We start from the raw sequence: 22,037 nt of genomic DNA on the forward strand, positions 1-22,037 counted from the left end.
AACTAAGCCCATGCACCACAAGTACTGAGCCTGTGTTCTAGAGCCTGTGAGCCACAACTACCAAGCCCATGCGCCACAACTACCAAAGCCCATGTGCCTGGAGCCCGTGCTCTGCAACAAGAGAAGCCACTGTAATGAGATACCCATGCACCGCAATGAAGAGCAGCCCCTGCTTGCCACAACTAGAGAAAGCCCATGCAGCAACGATGCCCCAACACAGCCAAAAATAAATAAATAAAATAAATTTTAAAAATTAACATATTCCATAGAAACAGTAAAAGCAATCCTAAAAGTTGTATGGAACCACAGAAGACCCCAAATGCCAAAGAAATCTTGAGAAAGAACAAAGCTGGGCTTCCCTGGTGGCGCAGGGGTTGAGAGTCCGCCTGCCGATGCAGGGGACATGGGTTCATGCCCCGGTCTGGGAAGATCCCACATGCCGCAGAGTGGCTGGGCCCGTGGTCAATGGCCGCTGGGCCTGCGCGTCCGGAGCCTGTGCTCCGCAACGGGAGAGGCCGCAACAGTGAGAGGCCCGCGTACTGCAAAAAAAAAAAAAAACAAAGAAAGAACAAAGCTGAAGGAATCACACTTCTGATTTCAAACTATACTGCAAAGCTATAGTAATCAAAACAGTATGATATTGGCATAAAAACAAACACATAGATCAATGAAACAAAATAGAGAGCCCAGTAATAAACCCATGCATATATGGTCAACTAACTAACAACAAAAAAGCCAAGACTATACTTGGGGAAAGGATATTACCGTCAGTAAATGGTGTTGGGAAAACTGGACAGCCACATGCATAAGAATGAAAGTGGATCTCTATCTTATGCCATACAACAAAAACCAACTCAAAATGGATTAAAGACTTGAACATAAGACCTAAAACCATAAAACTCTTAAAAGAAAACAAAGGCAATAAGCTCCTTTACATCACACTTGATGATGATTTTTTGGATTTGACACCAAAGGCAAAAAAAAAGCAAAACTAAATAAGTGAGACTACATTAAACTAAAAAGCTTCTTCACAGTAAAGAAAATCATCAACAAAATGAAAAGTCAACTTAAGGAATGGGAAAAATATTTACAAATCATCAAATCATATATATGATAAGAGGTTAATGTCCAAAATATATAAAGAATGCATGCAACTCACTAGCAAAAAAAAAAAAAAAAAAAGAATCTGATTGAAAAATGAGGAACTGAATAGCCACTTTTCCAAGAAGACATGCAAATGGCTAATAGGTACATGTAAAGAAAGGTCCACAACACTACTAATTATCAGGATATGCAAATAAAAACCACAATGGAACATCACCTCACATCTGTTAGAATGGCTGTCAACAAAGAAAAAAAAAAAGAGATAACATGTATTGGCAAGGATGTGGAGAAGAGGGAACCTCTGTGCACTTTTGCTAAGAATGTAAATTGGTGCAGCCACAGTGGAAAACAGTATGGAAGTTACTCAAAAAATTAAAAATAGAGCTATCATATGACCCAGCAATCCCACTTCTGGGTATATATTCAAAGGAAATTTTTAAAGGATATTAAAGAGATATTGACACTCCCATGTTCACTGTACCCATTATTCATGATAGGTAAGATATGGAAACAACCTAAGTGTCCACCAATGAATGAATGGTTAAAGAGGATGGGATGATAAATATATATATATATTTATATTTATATATATTTATATATATTTATATATATATATATATAAATATATATGCAGCTGACCCTTGAAAAACATGGGTTTCAACTTTGAGGGTCCACTTATACACAGATTTTTTTCAATAGTAAATAATACAGTACTACATGACCATAGGTTGGTTGAGTACATGGATGCGTAACCTCAGATCCAGAGGAACCAAGGATACAGGGGGCCAGCTATAAATTATATGAAGATGTTTGACTGTGCAGATCATTGGTGCTCCTAATCCCCATGTTGTTCAAGATGTACATACAATGGAATATTAATCAACCACGAGAAAGAAGAAAATCCTGCCATTTGTGACAACATGGCTGGACCTTGAGGGCATTATGCTACGTGAGGTAGGTTAGACAGAGTAAGACAAATACTTCATAGTAACACTTAAATGTAGAATCTTTAAAAGAAAGTCACACTCATAGAAATAGAGGGTAGAAAAGTGGTTTCCAGGGCTTAAGTGGTAGGGGAAATAGAGAGAGGTTGGTGAAACAGTACAAATTTTCAGGGTACAAACCATAAGATGAATATGGTCTGAGGATATAATGTACAAAACGGTATTATATTTGATAACACTGCATCGTATGATTGAAATATGCTAACAAAGTAGAACTTAAATGCTATCATCAAAATAATAAGAACAAGGAGAAGGAGTGGTGAGATGATAGATGTGTTAATTAAGTAGATGTGAGGAGTCTCCTCACAACGCATATGTACATCAAATCACCACGATGTACACTTTAAATGCCTTACAATTTTATTTGTCAATTATACCTCAATAAAACTGAGAAAAAAAGAAACTGAGGTGACGAGGTTGTCAGCTTTTTTAGAGTTGACAGTCTTTGACGGGCAGAGACAGGATTGTACCCTCCAAACCTACTACACTGCCTCTTTCTTTAACTGTCTTAATTTTCATAACATCATTTGCATGTGTGTGTTACTGTCCCCATTATATAGAAGCATAAACAAGTTCAGACATCTAAGTTACACAGCTAGTAAGTAGCACACTACAGTATTTCAATGGCTTCTCTTATGCTCTGCTCCCGTCGCGGAACACAGGCTCTGGACGCGCAGGCCCAGAGGCCATGGCTCACAGGCACAGCCGCTCCGCGGCATGTGGGATCTTCCCGGACCAGGGCACGAACCCGTGTCCCCTGCATCGGCAGGCGGATTCTCAACCACTGCGCCACCAGGGAAGCCCTGCAAATTCTTTCTTAATCTCATGTCTGATATTTCTCAAATTCATGTAGAGATTCCCATGACTCCTCCCCTCCTCTAAATGACAGCATGTCCCATGTTTCTATGCCTGACCTTTCAATTTTATTTTTATACAGTTACCTCTGTTGCTATTATTTTGTCACTCAATCTAACAAATTTTAAAGTTGAAATTTTAGTCAACATATCTTGTTCAGTTTCTATTCCTAATGCTGCAAGTGCAGTATGGATAATTCCCACCCAGAATCATGCCATCAGCCTAAACATGACTAAACACCACACCTCTGCCTTAGATATTACTCTTTCTAATCTCCTTTTTCCTTTTAAAGACTTTCAACTTTTTTCCCAGTTACTGAGACCTGAAACCTCTCAGACACTTTTAACCCCTCCCATATCTAGTTACCTGTCGCATCTTTCTTTTCCTCCTCTCTTGTCCACTGCTCTATCCAGATACCAGTGTAGTACCTGGCATGTAGAAACCATTCTGTAAATACTTTCTGTTAAGACTCGAGGGAAAAGTAGTGTTATTTAAGAAAGAACAGAAACACTAAAGTAGGTTGCTAAGAGGTCTAGCGTAAAGCAATAAAAGGACTGTGATTATTTACCTTCAGTGATGAAATTCCACACATAATACTCCTTTATTTCTCACCAAATCTCAGTTAGTTGAGTTAGGTACAATTATTACCTTTATTTTACAAATGAAGAATCCAAAGCTCAGAGAATTGTCTACCTAAATAACATTGCTGAGAAATGCTGGTGCTGGGATCCAAGCTTATCTGTACCTAAACCTCATTTTTCTTTTAGTGGAACTACATTCTTTCTACAATAATATAAAATTGTCCAGGGAACAATCCCAGACAGAAGAATGCCCAGGATATTGGAATGACATAAGGTTTTAGCTGCCTGAAGAACTCTGCTTACTCTAGTGGGACCACAAATGCCCCAGCAGATTTTTGACTAGCCACTTAGTCATTCTATGATATTTAGAAGGATGTGCAAATATCTAACTGTTACCAACCAGGGTTCTTGGCCTCCTTAATCAATAGAAATTGATCAGAGGTCAGACAAGAAATTCAGGCAAGGCTTTATTGGGGTGCCTGCTGCAGGAGGGGGGAGCAAGAACAAACAACAGGTTCCCTTGCTGGCTCACTCCCTGAGCGGGGGGCAAAGCTTGTTCCTTACATGGGGCCAGGGTAGGGGTGTGTCCAGGGGTTGGGCCAGAGGGGTGGCTTAGGTGTTTTGCCCACCGCTTAGGTGGTGTTGTGTGCAGGGGGCATGCTCAGTACCCTGCTTTTGCTCCCCACCCCCTGCTTTTGCTCCAGGCTCTTCAAAAGTGGCAGTTGGGTTTTTTGGTCTCTTTGTATCTTTTGTCCAGAATTTGTCCCAACTGCATATGCACGCAGTTATTTTTAGTCCCATACAGTTTCTTTGTATTTTGTTGCTAGAGGAGAGATGTGTCCAGGTGCAAGCATTGCAGCACTGCAGCAAAGGGTCACAGGTCCCAGCCTGCCTCGTAAGTATCAGACCAACACCTCATTTAGGATAACACACAACATGGCTGTACTCATGCTTACAGAGAACTGCACAGTGGACTGTACATAGCATAGGCTTTGGAGTAGGGAAGGTCTGGATTTGAATTCTGGCTCTGTCACTTAACCTGGGCAAGTTCCTTACTTTGTTTAACTTGCTTTTTGTCTGAGCAATGGAATATTAAGGCCTACCTAAAATTGCTATTGTGAGGACAAAATAATTAAAGGAATTAGAGGTTTTCTATGCAATGAATGCTTAGTACTAAATATGTCCTTATTAAGCAAAAATAATATCTTGATTAAAAGAAATTTAAATAATACTTTCTTACCTTTGTGTCATTTTTGACCCAAGACCCTTAAATTTGACATAGGGAGTATGAAATTTAGATTGAGGGACTTTTGTTAAATGTTGGTTTTGCTCAGTGATTATGTATGAGTCCCTTATAAAGAGTTTTCAATGCTAAAATCTATCCAGTGTCAAGTAGATATTTGGAAAGCATAAGGAGAATCATTTAAAGGAGCATAACATTAAAATGCATCATTGAGGAGAGGATTCTAAGTATTGCCAGCCTCCAATATTAACCTTAACCTTCATGTTTATGAAGATAATTAAATGAATGTTTATAAAGATAATTAAAAATCTCTCCATATGCTAAATACTTACTCCCATGCTATAAATAATTATAAATTTGAAGGTTTCAGTCATAAAAGGTAATGTCATTTGTTTGAATTTAGCCATTTTCTAAAATAAAAGGCTACCTGGTCCATATATATAGCTTGTTTCTCCAGACCTGTTTTCTATCCTTTCTACATTCATTTATCTTTTATCTATCCAAGGTTGCCCCAGTTATAAAGAGAGTGCAGCAATATATTTTACTTTTAAAATATTTATGTCCTCTAACTCAAAGAAACTGACTGAAGTGGAGCAAACATGATTGTTACTTTAGTGCACAATTTAATCTGATAAGTAAACATTATAGGCACTCATAAATCACTGGCCTGAAAGGAAACGTTCCAGGCTTATGAAGGTGGAGCGTCTGGCATGTTAAAGTCTATTTACCAGACAGCTGAATTCCACAGGGTAAATACAGTTCAGGTGTTGGAAATCCCTTCATGAATTTACAGCCTGCAGTAGAACTTTCTTAACACTGTATGTTAATATTGAATATGAACTCATAGGAGGCTTATATTTTCACCTATTTTTATATTTGGCCCAAACAACTATATGGTCAATGCTAATCTGATCAATGCCTAACAAGACAGAATAGGCAAATAAGTAGTTTTTGTCAGAGGTCTTCCCCATGCAGCTCAGGACAAATCAAGGAATGGTACGGATTCATTTCAGAGATTTGCTATCAAAGATCACAATGGTCATGGTTAAGCTCATCCTCTCTAAATTCTGCTTTGTAATCCATAATTTTATCTATTTGATGTTCTACTCTATAAAACCACGCCAAGTAGTAATATAATGATGAATAAAGCTTGGCTTCTCCCTGATGGAACTGACAGATATTCAGTGCAATGTTTCATGTGGTTTCTGCCTTTATTCCCTTGAAACACTGAGCCAGGTATGGTGAAGCCTCCTGGATAAAAGTCAGGACCAAACTGTCAGGAGATGTGAGGCTACTTTGGACCTTCCAGCTTGGGCTATTATCCAACAAAATACAACTCCATTTGTGGGCCCAAGTGAAACCAGCAAAGGTGAGAGAGCCCAGTTTCCGAGTTGCAAACTGACCACATCTTGTACACTCAAGTGGCAGAAGGAATAGGGAGCTCTGCAGGTCTCTTTTTTTTTTTTTTTTTGCGGTACGCGGGCCTCTCACCGCTGTGGCCTCTCTCGCCGCGGAGCATAGGCTCCGGACACGCAGGCCCAGCGGCCATGGCCCATGGGCCCAGCCGCTCCGCGGCATGTGGGATTCTCCCGGACCGGGTCACGAACCCGAGTCCCTTGAATCGGCAGGCGGACCCCCAACCACTGCGCCACCAGGGAAGCCCTGCAGGTCTCTTTTATAAGGGGACTAATCACCTCCCAAAGGCCTCATCTCCTAATAACATCACCTTGAGGTGGGGGGAGGTTAGGATTTCAACATATAAATTTTGGGAAGACACAAATATTCTGATAAAATATTGCTTTGTATTTATCATAATTTACTTTATGTGGTATCTTCTAAGTCAGGGATCAGCAAACATTATCTCTGAATGGTCTAACAGTAAATATTTCAGGTTTTGAAGGTCCTATGGCCTCTGTCATACCTATTCAACTCTGCCACTACACTGCACAGTGTAGGTAAACAAATGGCATGGCTGTGTTCCAATAAAACTTTATTTAGAAAAATAGGCAGATGGACAGATGTGGTTTGCTGGCCATACTTTGCTGACCTCTGTTCTAATTTAACAGCCTAGGAGAATGTATGTAATTCTCATTTTATAGTATGAATTCAATTATTGGCCATTAGGCTTTTTGTTGTCTTCAGAAAATTCTATATTGAAGGAACCATACAGACATTGTTATAGAGAATATCAAGACCAACTATTGCAGTCAACATACTAGTGCAAAGTGTGGAAAAGACAGATAAACAGTTCTTATTACAGAATATTATACAGAACTTAGCAAATGTAAATAGTTTTGAATATCATATTTTCCCTGAAATAATACTACCTATTTTAAATACAATAACAGAAATTTAAAGACAATAATAAAGAATAATACAACCTCTTAGACTTTCTACTCTCCTACAATTATCAGAGCAACATAAAGTAATGTGAACCTAAGAAAAACAGCAACCTATTCCAACAGAATGTTTGTATCTGATGAAATAACTACATAAATAGTATAATTTAGCACCATGCATTGATTAATAAAGATGTACATGCGATGATCATTTGAATGAAATTGTATTTCTTTTGCGCTTGGAACACCATTTGACACAATTTTTATGCAGATTCTCTAAATTTTTTCATTGTTCACTTGAGTTATATATATCAAAGAATAAACCAAAGTAAATAATATTGGAGACAGATAAGAGCATTCTCACTGGAAAAGAAAATAAATATAACTTCAAAGAGACCAGCTTGTAGGAGATTAAGCTTTTAAATGCTTCTTCTTACATGCTACCCAGGTTCTAACTAAATTAAACAACTGGCTCTTCCAAAAAGCTTCTACTAACTTCAAAATTGACATAGCACAGACAGCAATGGTAATTTAAAAAGACTGAGACTAATTAATTTGAGTTGGAAAAACTGTTTCTATAAATGTCATTTCCTGGAATTTCCAACAGCCCCTATCTTGATGTTTGAGGATTGAAATAAACAAAAGTACTTGTAATTCTAATAGTTACTAATTGATGAAGACTACCTCCTTTTGCTGCTGACACATGAATAGATAAATCAGTAGAACATGAGAGAAAGTTCAGAAGTATATTTAAGTACAGAGAGAAATCCAGGATATAAAAATACCTCAAATCACTGAGGAAAAATAACTTATTAACAACTTATTGTGGGCAACCTGATAGAAATTTGGTAAAAAGAAAAAAAAAAAAGAACAACACTTTGCACAATACACAAGGGTAAACTCCAAATGCATTAGAGGTCAAAAAACAAAAACAAAACCCAAAAAACTAAAACTAAAGTAAAAGAAGCCATATGTGTAATAGAAAAAAGAAACATATATTAATTATATTCTGAAGATGAGAAAACCAAACTTTTCCAACTATGGTTTAAAAATTCAAATTCAATAAAAGTACATAATAAATTCAACTACATTAAAATACAGTTATAACGTGTAAAGACACTGTAGATAAAGTAAAAAGATACATGAAAACAGGAAATATTTCCAAACGATATCAGTGATGACAAGACAATCCCCCTAATATAAAATGAGCTAATACTACGAAAGGAAAAGATATCAGAAACACGATGTTAAAAATGAGTAAACACTATAACTATGGCTCATCAAATAGATACGCAAAATGGCCCTAAAACTTACAAAAAGATGTTCAACTTCTTCCACAATAATAGTAACACAAATGGAAAATACATTATATCATTTCTCACATAATATTGGCAGAAAAACAAAAGCTTGACAAACCTATACCACATGTGAGTAAAACGCCTGGAAAACAGGCACTTTCACGTGTTGCTGGTAGGATTACAAGCATTCTGGAGAGGAATTTGGTAATATGTGACAAAAGTTCCTATCAATTTACAATGTACCCAGCAACCTTACTTCTAAGAATTTACTCCGAAGTCTCATTGTCAGAAGTATGAAAAAAAAAAAAATGTAGGGCTTCCCTGGTGGCACAGTGGTTGAGAATCTGCCTGCTAATGCAGGGGACACGGGTTCAAGCCCTGGTCTGGGAAGATCCCACATGCCGTGGAGCAACTAGGCCCGTGAGTCACAACTACTGAGCCTGTGCTTCTGGAGCCTGTGCTCTGCAAGAGAGGCCGTGATAGTAAGAGGCCCGTGGATAGCAATGAAGAATGGCCCCTGCTTGCCACAACTAGAGAAAGCCCTCGCACAGAAACGAAGACCCAACACAGCCAAAAATAAATAAATAAATAATTTAAAAAAAGTAATAAATGTTCAAGTACAATTGGTGTCTTTAAAAAAAAAATGTATAGATTTTCTCACTGTGGCATTGTTTTTAATAACAAAATATTGGGAACAAGATCTTGCCAAACATAGAAGGTTACCTGAATAAATAATGATACATCCACAAATCCATACAGTCATTACCATTCCTATGCAGTTGCCATAAAGAATGAAGACAATCTCTATAACTGATTTGGGGTGATTTCTAATGTATACTATTAGGTGGAAAAAGCAAATTGCAAAATATGATAACTTTTGTGTAAGAAAAAAAAGGAAACAAGAATCAGTGTGGGACTGCAGAAGTACAAAGGATTATGAGAGATTACTACAAGCAACTAGATGCCAATAAAATGGACAACCTGAAAGAAATGGACAAATGCTTAGAAAAGCACAACCTTCCGAGATTGAACCATGAAGAAATAGAAAATATAAAAAGACCAATCACAAGCACTGAAATTGAGACTGCGATTAAAAATCTTCCATCAAACAAAAGCACAGGACCAGATGGTTTCACAGGAGAATTCCATCAAACATTTAGAGAAGAGCTAACACCCATCCTTCTCAAACTCTTCCAAAATATAGCAGAGGGAGGAAGACTCCCAAACTCATTCTATGAGGGCACCATCACCCTGATACCAAAACCAGACAAAGATGTCACAAAGACAGAAAACAACAGACCAATATCACTGATGAACATAGGTGCAAAAATCCTCAACAAAGTACGAGCAAACGGAATCCAACAACACATTAACAGGGTCATACACCATGATCAAGTGGGATTTATACCAGGGATGCAAGGATTCTTCAATATACAAAAATCAGTCAATGTGATACACCATATTAACAAATTTGAAGAATAAAAATCATATGATCATCTCAATAGATGCAGAAAAAGTTTTCGACAAAATTCAACACCCATTTATGATAAAAAACTCTCCAGAAAATGGGCACAGAGGGAACTTACCTCAACATATTAAAGGCTATATACGACAAACCCATGGCAAACATCATTAACACTGGTGAAAAACTGAAAGCATATCCTCTAAGATCAGGAACAAGACAAGGATGTCCCCTCTCACGACTATTATTCAACATAGTTTTGGAAGTCCTAGCCACAGCAATCAGAGAAGAAAAAAAAATAAAAGGAATACAAATTGGAAAAGAAGAAGTAAAACTGTCACTGTTTGCAGATGACATGATACTATACATAGAGAATCCTGAAGATGCTAACAGAAAACTACTAGAGCTAATGAATGAATTTGGTAAAGTAGCAGGATACAAAATTAATGCACAGAAATCTCTTTCGTTCCTATACACTAATGACGAAAAATCTAAAAGAGAAATTAAGGAAACACTCCCATTTACCACTGCAACAAAAAGAATAAAATACCTAGGAATAAACCTACCTATGGAGACAAAAGACCTGTATGCAGAAAACTATAAGATACTGATGAAAGAAATTAAAGATGATACCAACAGATGGAGAGATATACCATGTTCTTGGATTGGAAGAATCAATATTGTGAAAATGACTATATTACCCAAAGCAATCTACAGATTCAGTGCAATACCTATCAAATTACCAATGGCGTTTTTTACAGAAGTAGAACAAAAAATCTTAAAATTTGTATGGAGACACAAAAGATCCCGAATAGCCAAAGCAGTCTTGAGGGAAAAAAATGGAGGTGGAGGAATCAGACTCCCTAACTTCACAGTATACTACAAAGCTACAGTACTCAAGACATTATGGTACTGGCACAAAAACAGAAATATAGATCAATGGAACAGGATAGAAAGCCCAGAGATAAACCCACGCACCTATGGTCAACTAATCTATGACAAGGGAGGCAAGGGTATACAATGGAGAAAAGACAGTCTCTTCAATAAGTGGTGCTGGGAAAACTGGACAGCTACATGTAAAGGAATGAAATTAGAACACTCCCTAACACCATATACAAAAATAAACTGAAAAGGATTAGAGACCTAAATGTAAGACTAGGCACTATAAAACTCGTAGAGGACAACATAGGAAGAACACTCTTTGACATAAATCCCAGCAAGATATTTTTTGATCCCCCTCCTAGAGTAATGGAAATAAAAACAAAAATAAACAAATGGGACCTAATGAAACTTAAAAGCTTTTGCACAGCAAAGGAAACCATAAACAATACGAAAAGACAACTCTCAGAATGGGAGAAAATATTTTCAAATGAATCATCGGACAAAGGATTAATTTCCAAAATATATAAACAGCTCATGCATCTCAATATTAAAAAAACAAACAATCCAATCCAAAAATGGGCAGAAGACCTAAATAGACATTTCTCCAAAGATGACATACAGATGGCCAAGAAGCATATGAAAAGCTGCTCAACATCACTAATTATTAGAGAAATTCAAATCAAAACTACAATGAGGTATCACCTCACACAGGTTAGAATGGGCATCCTCAGAAAATCTACAAACAACAGTTGTTTGAGAGGGTGTGGAGAAAAGGGAACCCTCTTGCACTGTTGGTGGGAATGTAAATTGGTACAGCCACTATGGAGAACAGTATGGAGGTTCCTTTAAAAACTAAAAATAGAACTACCATATGACCCAGCAATCCCACTACTGGGCATATACCCAGAGATAAACATAATTCAAAAAGACACATGCACCCCAGTGTTCATTGCAGCACTATTTACAATAGCCAGGTCATGGAAGCAACCTAAATGCCCATCGACAGAAGAACGGATAAAGAAGTGGTACATATATACAATGGAATATTACTCAGCCATAAAAAGGAACAAAATTGGGTCATTTGTAGAGACGTGGATACATCTAGAGACTGTCATACAGAGTGAAGTAAGTCAGAAAGAGAAAAACAAATACCGTATATTAACTCATATATGTGGAACCTAGGAAATGGTACAGATGAACTGGTTTGCAGGGCAGAAATTGAGACACAGATGTAGAGAACAAACGTATGGACACCAAGGAGGGAAAGTGGCAGAGGGGTGGTGGTGGTGGTGTGATGAATTGGGAGATTGGTATTGACATATATACACTAATATATATAAAATAGGTAACCAATAAGAACCTGCTGTATAAAAAAATAAATAAAATAAAATTCTAAAATTAAAAAAAATAGAATCAGTGTGGGAGCCAAGAATACACAATGGAGAAAAGACAGTTTCTACAACAAATGGGGCTTGGAAAATTGGATGTTCACGTGCAGAAGAATAAAACTTGACCCGTAATTTACACTACTCACAAAAATCAACTCAAAATGGATTAACGACTTACATGTATGACCTAAAACCATGAAATTCCAAGAAGAAAACGGGTTCCTTGACATAGCTCTTGGCAATCGTTTTTTTGGAAATCTTGCATAAAGCACAAATAACAAATTAAAAAAAAAAACTAACAGGTGGGCCTACATCAAACTATAAAATCTTTTGCACAGCAAAAGAAACCATCAACAAAATGAAAAGACAACCTACAGAATGGGGAAAAAAAATTTGCAAACCATTGTAAGGAAGGAGAAAATTCCCCCCTCTACCCCTCTTGAGTTCTTATGGCTGGACTAATAATAAAATTGACACAAGACAGATTATCAGGAGAAAAAGAAACAAATTTTATTCATGTGCATGGAGGTCTCAAAGAAATAGGACCTAAAAAATGGTCAAAGTAGGCAGCTTTTATACTCTTTTTTAGACAAAGAAACAATAAATTTGTGAGAAATTGACAGGACAAATAAACTTAGGTTTTGGGTGCTCAGTTTGTAAAGAACCTCAGCAGAATTTGGATTTGGGGTAGTGAATTAAAGAAGTAACAAGATTTGTATATATAGGCTCAGGACCTGAATTGCCCTGTCTCTGGCAATAAGGGTGTCCTTCTACCTCCAGATGCAGGGAGTGCACCTTTCACATGAGAGATTTATTTCCTGCTTTCAGGGAGACAGAAAGGAGGGTTAGTCCCTCTTGCATTGGCCATTTCTTAAGTAACTTTAATCAAAATAATATGCCACTGTGTTATATTTTGGGGCAGCCCTCCCTGAGCCCCAATACCATATATCTGATAAAGGATTAATATTCAAAATATATAAAGAACTCATACAACTTGATAGCAAAACCCTCAACTAATCAAATTTAAAAAATGAACATTTTTCCAAAGAAGATACATTAATGACCAAGAGGTACATGAGAAGATGCTCAACATCACTATTCATTAGGGAAATGCAAATTAAAACCACAATGAGATATCACTACACACCTATTAGAATGGCCATCATCAAAAAAGATAAGAGATAACAAATGCTGGTATGTATGTGGAGAAAAGGGAACCCTTGTGCACTGTTTGGTGGGATTGTAAATTGGCACAGCCATTATGGAAAACGGCATGATGGTTCCTCAAAACATTGAAAACAGAACTACCATATGATCTAGCATTTCCACTTCTGGAAATATATCCAAAAGAAATGAAAACATTACAAAAAGATATCCGTTCCCCCATATTCATAGCAACATTATTTCAATAGCCAAGGCATGGAAACAACCTAAGTGTCCACTGATGGAAGAATGAATAAAGAAGTTTTGGGGCTTCCCTGGTGGCACAGTGGTTAAGAATCCGCCTGCCAATGCAGGGGACATGGGTTCTAGCCCTGGTCTGGGAAGATCCCACATGCCGTGGAGCAACTAAGCCCATGTGCCACAACTACTGAGCCTGCACTCTAGAGCCCACGAGCCACAACTACTGAGCCCACCTGCCACAACTACAGAAGCCCACGTGCCTACAGCCCCATGCTCCGCAACAAGAGAAGCCACCGCAACAAGAAGCCCGCACACTGCAACAAAGAGTAGCCCCTTCTTGCCACAACTAGAGAAAGCCCACGTGCAGCAATGAAGACCCAACACAGCCAAAAAATAAATAAATTAAGTAACTAAAAAAAAAGAAGTTTTGGTGTATATATATATATATATATATATATATATATATATATATATACACACACACACACACACACACACACACACACATATACACGTGCAATGGAATATTATTTAGCTATAAAACAGAAGTAATCCTGCCATTTGCAACAATATGGATAAACTTGAGGGCATTATACTAAGTGAAATAAGGTTAGAGAAAGATAGATACTATATGATCTCACTTAAATGTAGAATCTAAAAACAAGACATTAATCTCATAGAAAAAGAGATCAGATTTATAGTTACTAGAGGTGGAGGGAAGGGGAGGAAGAAGGTGGTTGAAAGGTACAAACTTCCAGTTATAAGATAAATAAGTACTAGGGATATAGTGTACAACATGATGACTATATTAACACTGCTGTATCATATATAGGAAAGTTGTTAGAAGAGTAGATCCCAAGAGTTCTCATTACAAGGATAATATTCTTTTTCTTTTCTTTTAATTGTAACTATATGAGATGATGGATATTAACCAAACTTACTGTGGTAAACAGTTCACAGTATATGTGAATCAAACCATCATGCTATACGTCTTAAACTTATACAGTGATGAATGCCAATACATCAATAAATGTATGCCAATACATTTATTTCTCAATAAAACTGGGAAAAGAAAAGAATGTGTATGTCTATGTAAAAACTATATATAAACACACATATATATGAACATTTACATATATGTATATACACACATATAGACATGTATCTGTGTGTATATATGTAAAATGTGTGTGCATATATGTATATTTATATATATGTATGTATATGCACAAACACACGTTTTGCAAAAAGGAACATGGGAAGATAAACCAAAATGAGTCAAATTGATCACCACATGGAATAGGGAGAATCACAGTGGAAAAGACGGAGAAGGAAATGTGATTTTTCTTAATGTTGTATAGTTTGACTTTGACACCCCCCTAAAAAAAATCAGTAAGGATGGAAAAACTTTATAATTGATTATGAACAAAAACAAATAAGTCTAAATGTATTTTAAACTGATAACCCAAGCATACAGAAGAAAGAAGAAAAACAAATCAGATAACTTTTGAACATAGTACTGACTATATATGATCAGTGGGATATATTTTACAGAGAAAAAAATAAAAAGAAATCTTGAATTTTAAAAGCAGCGTTTTTGGTAGTAGTATTGGCTGAGTGATTCTCAAACTACTTAATGTATATCGTAGCATTAAGCAAATGGTACAGATGTATTATTAAAAGTTTTGGAGAACCAAGTTCCCTATAAGAGAAAGGGGAAATGCAAGTATGGAATGGGAAAAGGAGAGGAAAGACTTTGTGTTTTAGGATCAGAATTATAATTGTCACTATGAACTCATAATTAAAAAACAAACAAACAACAACAAAAAAGCGTTCCCTAGCTCTGTCCACACAATGGGCCAAATAACAATGCTAACCTAACTATAAAACATACGCAATCTGAGTTTCTAAATTCCTTTCACTACTGAAATAGCCAGGGCTTCATGGATAAATTGTTGCTGCCAGAGGAAAGACAAGATATAAAATGAGACAGTTATTTGTGGCTGAGCGTATGGAAATGCTCAAAAAATGCTCATATCAAAGGATACACAGGGCCCAATTTGAAGGGTCTCTCACTGGTCACATCTGAGACATTTTAAGAATCAAAATAAATAACAACAGTAGTGAATTATAACACATTATGTAAAAAATGAAAGGAATCTATGAGTCCATGATGATACGAACAAAGCAAACAGAAACAAAGGGTGGGAATACTCAGAAGGGGAATCTAAGTTTTACAAAGAATGCCAACCATTAACTGTAGAAGAAATGGTTTTATTAGCATATCTCCATTTTAAAACCTATAATGGTAGTTTCAAGCAAATGTTATCAAATAGATAATAAATCACTGGGATCACTCTTCAGATGACTTATTAATGACAAGAGAGAATTACCTTTAAATGACAACATCTTAACCCAGAGATCAAACTTAGTATCACCAATAAAAGTACAACCTGACTGAGAACAGCACAATATCACCTTATAGAATTCTTATTAAAACTAATTCAAAGGAAGAATAAGATAAATAAAAACTTACACACATTAAAGATAACTTGTCTGAAATCTTAAAATATAATAGTGTCACAAAAGACAAAAAAAAGAAAGATTCTTCCATATTAGAGGAAATTTAAAAAAAGAGGCAACTAAATACAATATGTAATTCTTGATTGGAAACGATGCAAACAAAACAAAAGACATTATGGAGACAACTGGGGAAATTTGAATATGGGCTACATATTAGGTAGTAGAACTGTATCAATGTTCAATTTCTTAGTGTGATAACTGTGTAACGGTTATTTAGGAGAAAGACCTTCTGTAGGAGATACTGGCTAGAGTATTTAGGAGTAAACTGGGATATCTGCAAAATACTTTCAAAAGGTTCAGTCAAAGGAAAAATAAAAGGTAAACTGCTCACAACTGAAACATCTAGGTGAAGGGTATATAGGTGTTAACTCTACTATTCTTTCAACTTTTCTGCAACTTCGATTTAAAAAAAACACAAATATGAAAGAATATTCCTTCTACTTTAACTACTACCCTTGTGATTGTCTTTAGACACTTTGGTTCTTTAGGTATTTCAGCCTAGATGTTGCATGTTGCAGATGAAAAAATATCCCTCCACCCTACTAGGTTCCTCTGGGTGGTCTAAGAATTAAATTGACAGATTAAGAGGAGAAAATCAAACAAAAGTTTAATAACTTGTATACATTGGAGAGACCCAGAAAAACTGAGTAACTCACCAAAATGGCTTAAACCCTCACCTTAAATACCATTTTCAGCTAAAAACAAAAGAGGATGTTGGGGGTAGTGGCTTGAGATGTCAAAGGGGAGGAATACAATTCACAGGAAGATGGAAAAGCACGTTTGTTAAACAAATTTTTACTGGGCCATGCAGAGACAATGGGTACACAGAGAAGGATTTTTAACAACTGGACTTTGCTAGGTACCTCCTGGTCAACCACATCTAGTCCAAACTATAGCCATCTATGGTGATCGTTCCCTTCCTGTAAGAGGTCCTCTATCTAATTTCTTTAGGTAGCTAAGGGAGAAGGTCAACGTTTCTTCCTGAGTCTTTTGGATCTTAACTGTTTTCAGCTCAAAATAATCTGTGTGCCAAAGAGCCATTTTGGGGTTGCGACATTTGTTTTCCTACACATACATATGAATCTACAGTATGATATGTTTATTGTACAGATTCCTAGGTTCCCACAATTTGAGATTCTGATATAGTAAGTGCAGGATACAGAGCTTCAGAAAAATACTTCTGGGATATTTTGAAGCTAGTGGTCTAAGATCCACACTGCAGACAGTTCCCCAAAACTGGTTGATAGATAACCTGAGGAGGTGTTTTGCTGTTGTTGTTTTTTAAGTGCCTGGAATACTAAGCTGCCATCAACCTTACTAAGTAAGACTCTGCAGAATGATACCCAGGATTTGTTTCAAAAACTCCAAAAGAGCAAAATAACCTAGCTAACAATTCTCAATCCCCAAAGAGATTTTGATTCCAGAATCAATAATATGACATTTTATGCTCATTAAACTTCTTTGCAGCTTCCTGTCAAACAAAGTGTGGTATGGTTTTGTCGAGAAAAGTTATAAATCCCAAGAAGTCACCCTGTATTGTATTTTAAAGAACAAAAGATAAATTCTATCTACAAATTTCAAGTGAGCCGTTATTTTAACCACTAACTCCAGCTTCACCTGCACGGCTACCATACAAATATTTTATTAGTTGTAGTACTACAGCAATTCCCTTGTTCTTTATAAATCAAACAAATAAGCATGAAAGAATCTGCACTTGCAAAGTGTACGTGATTTGAGTAGATATTGTGTGAAGGAAAAACAGTGGCTTTTTTTTTCTCTTTATAAACAAAACATTGAGAGGGGAAACAAAAGAATTACCTGCAGCATCTGGAGAGAGAAGCATTCCACTTTTCCAAGTGAGAGTTTTTGTAATAGCGAAGAACAAATCTGACTCCATATAAGATCTGTTTCTTTTACTTTAACCTTTGTATTCTATTGCTTTTGCTACAAGTTAAGAATGTTGCTTATAGCCTGAAATATACAGGAAAACCCATTCTCAAGGCTCTGACCTTAAAGGTATAATACTTTTCCATTCACATAGAGATAAAAAAATTGCAGAACAGAGAATAGCATTTGTCTTTTTGGAGGTTTACAGTAACATCATGACCTGACTCACATGGACTGCAGCAAGAACAAAGGATTCTGACACCAAGAAGTCTGCAACAACCAACCATACCCCCTCCCCTTTTAATGTAAAAGAAGCCCGAATTCTAACTCAGGTAAGATGGTTCTTTGGGACACTAGTCCATCATCTTCTAGGTCTGCTGACTTTCCAAATGAAGTCACTATTCCTTGCCCCAACAAATTGTCTTGATTAATTGGCCTGTCATGCGGCAAGCAGTATGAGCTTGGACATGGTAACATTTTCACAGCTATTTCATAGGTAAGAGGATGGCTAGGTGACAGTTCATCATAGCCCATCTACAATACCACCACTTGGGGGCTTGTTAAAAATGGAGGTGTTTCACAACTACAACAAGTAGAAGGGCTGGTAGGAGAAATATCAAGTACTTCAGGGAGTATAGGGTGATAAACACAGGACTGGGGATGCAGTCACAGGAATGGGAATTTAGACTGAGCACACATTATACAGCATGTTAAATGCCAGCTGAATGAATTCAAATGTTATTTAGGTGGCAATGCTGAGATTTGAAAAGCTTGAAATTCAGTCATCCTAGTGGTATGAATATTATCTCACTGTTTTGATGCACATTTCTCTAATGAGCAATGATGTTGAGCATCTTTTCATGTGCTTATTAGCTATTTGTATATCTTCTTGGGGAAATATCTATTTAGATTCTTTGTCCAATTTTAACTGGATTGTCTTTGGAGCATTAAGTTTTAAGAGTTCTTTATACATCCTGGATTCAAGTGCTTTATGAGATATCTGATCTACAAATATAGCAGTTTCTCTAAAAGTAAGAAATGTGTCTGAGAACAAATGGATAAATTACTTAGAGAAGTAAACTGTGGTTAATTAAAACTTGGTTAAGTTTGTTTTTTGGGGGGAGAATTAGAGAAAAAAATTCTAGAGCAATGCTTAAGATTCCAGAATAATCACCAGCATAAGAATTTAGGTATAAGTGTGTGGGGGGGTATTTTCTTTCTAAATTCTACACTACACGAACTGTCTCACTGTTGAAACCAGACCTCTTGTCAACTCATATTTCAGAAGTATGCTTTATTAAAGAGACTAGAAAATTTAACACAGGATATCAGAGGTAAGTGATTCTTTCTACACATATTATTGCAATTTGAAAATCTTAAATATCAATTCCCAAGGCCATTTCCTCCCTCATGAAACATTCTGTTTTTTCAGTTCTAAAGAAATATGTTGGTCTTTTGAGGCAGTTTGTTTCTGGCTTCCCTCTTTCGATGATGCCATTGAGACTGACCTCTACTTTTACGAGAGGATGTGATGGAGACATTTGAAGCCAGAGGAATTTTACACAGGCATTTAGAAGCAATGAAGAATGCCTCTTTCACAAAGTAGTACCAGTTTAATGTAAGCTTTGGAGAATGCCTAGGCTATGAGAATTATTATGTTATTATCATACTTCAAGTATGCTGAAATTTGACTCAAATTATTTACTCAGGTGGCCAAAACATTTTTGTTCAGAACTTTAGAATAAAAATGAGAAAGTATATTTACAGAATGTATTTTAGCAAAGTCTCTTTCTTGAAAATGAGTCTCTGAGGAACCATTTCAATGAAAAACATATTTCCACAGACACATTACAGGACTAAGGAATATCAGAAGAAAATGTATGGCAGAGGCTATAGACAATTTGCAACAAATACAGATTTCAGAAGTCACATATTCAGAAGCTTTGAGATGGCCCATCTTTACACATGTTTTCTGCAATATACCAACCTAAATGGGTTTCTGAAAACAGCTATCCTATCAACAGAAGTACTGGCTTGGTTGAAAATGCAATTACCTATATTTTTGGCCACAGCCTCACCATATCTGCTATATTCTTGTGCTCTTTTAATCAAATGCAAAGGTACAGCCCCAGTGTTGGAATTATAGTCACTCTATAGAATTTTTTTAAAAACAACAATAATTACTGATTATTTTATATTATGTATTATTCTAAGAATTTTTTCCTTATAAAATCATTCTCATGACTATTATTATTATCTTCATTTTATAGAAGGGGATACTGAGACATGAAAAGGTAAATTTAATTGGCCTAAGATCACAGAAAGATTAAATAAATTTGACAAGATCAGATCTAAAATTTGAACACCAGAGCCCACTATTTTAACTACTAGAATAAACTAGACTTTCTAAAATGCATTATTTCCTGAACCAGGAGTAAAATTTGTTTAACTGCTTGCATTTACTCTAGGACTATGTTAACTACAGTGAAAATGTTAAACTAAAGAGAAATGCAACCTGACTGAATATTTTAACCATGGGCAAGTAGGGAAAGTCATCATTCATTCGACAAATATTCATTTAGTATCTACTCTGTCCCTGTGTTGGGACAGCAGTTATAGCCCTGAATGAGAAAGACAAAAGATAGGCTCTCAGGAGGGTCAAACTGTGCAAAAGGAGGGCAATAAATAAGAAAAAAGCAGTAACTATTTAACTTCAGTGCTATAAAGAAAATAAAATAGTTAACATGAGGGAGAATGCCAGAATGCAGTGGATGATTTAAACAGTGTGTTGGAAAGGTCTCTTTGAAAAAGTGGCATTAGATTTGAAACATTGTGGGTAAAATGTAGCCAGACTAGGGCTAACCTAAGGAAAGCACTCCAGGCAGAGAGAACTAAAAGTACAGAGCAACAAAGGGCGGAAAATGCTTGGTGACAGCCCAGACATTGGAGAACTCAGCCCTGAACTCAGATCACAGAACCATTTTCATGAGTTGTATATTCATAGTGACACAGGTCAGCCCTGCTTCTTGCCCCCAAACCATGAAGCAGCATAAATGAGAGGTTACCACCTTATGGTCTCATATGCGCTGTGCTTTAAAAATTACAATATATTTTTCTATCTATGAAAGCAACTCATTATCAAGTAAAAAGTTAAACTATCTATATGCATTTCTGAATGTAAAAATAAGATAACATTAAAAATTAATATTGGTACCTATTATCATCCTTACTCTACTTTTTCCCATCTATCACCTTGTAATACACCAGGTAATTTACTTATTATTATATTTATTTTTTATGGATTGACTGTTATTGTAGAATGTACACTTCACAAGTACAGAGAGTGGCCTGCTTTGTTCACTAATATAGAACCTTGAACAATGTTTAGCTCCTAATATATAGAAAGCAGGGAATAGTTAAGCAAATAAATGAATGAATATGTAACTGTGTTCAATGACTGAAAATTTAAAATAAAAATGGTTGTGTTTGGCCATCAGTGGCGTGGTTTTTTCCAGAGTAGTCTAGGGTTGGACCAGCTCATCTCAAGTTATTTTCAGCCTTACTCATCTATGATTTGACTCAAGATCTAACTTTGAACAATGTAAAAATGCCATACTAAGTAAATATTTTGTTAATAATTTTTGCATTAAAAGAGATGATTTTACGTTCCCAGAATCTATAAAAATTGTACAGTCAGATGGGTGAGTTTTATATTTTTATTACCATGTTTCCTCTTTGGGGCTGGAACATGCTTAGGGTAATTCAGCCTTCAAAAAGCAAGTTTAATTTGACTAAATGTAGAATAAACTCTGAAAGTCTCTTTGTGTTTGTACTTATATCCACATGCACATAACTTTTTCTACAATACACAATGGGTACTTCTATAAAGGGAGATAAATGTTTTCAGAGAATCTCTAAGCTGTTTAAATGTGGAACCCTTGGTTTATTTGGTTAATATACAGTTTAAGTAACAGTATGTGTAAACTTTCCAGCTCTTGACTTCAAAA

Source organism: Tursiops truncatus, chromosome 8 (assembly GCF_011762595.2).
Source record: "Tursiops truncatus isolate mTurTru1 chromosome 8, mTurTru1.mat.Y, whole genome shotgun sequence".
NCBI classification, from domain to species: domain Eukaryota; kingdom Metazoa; phylum Chordata; class Mammalia; order Artiodactyla; family Delphinidae; genus Tursiops; species Tursiops truncatus.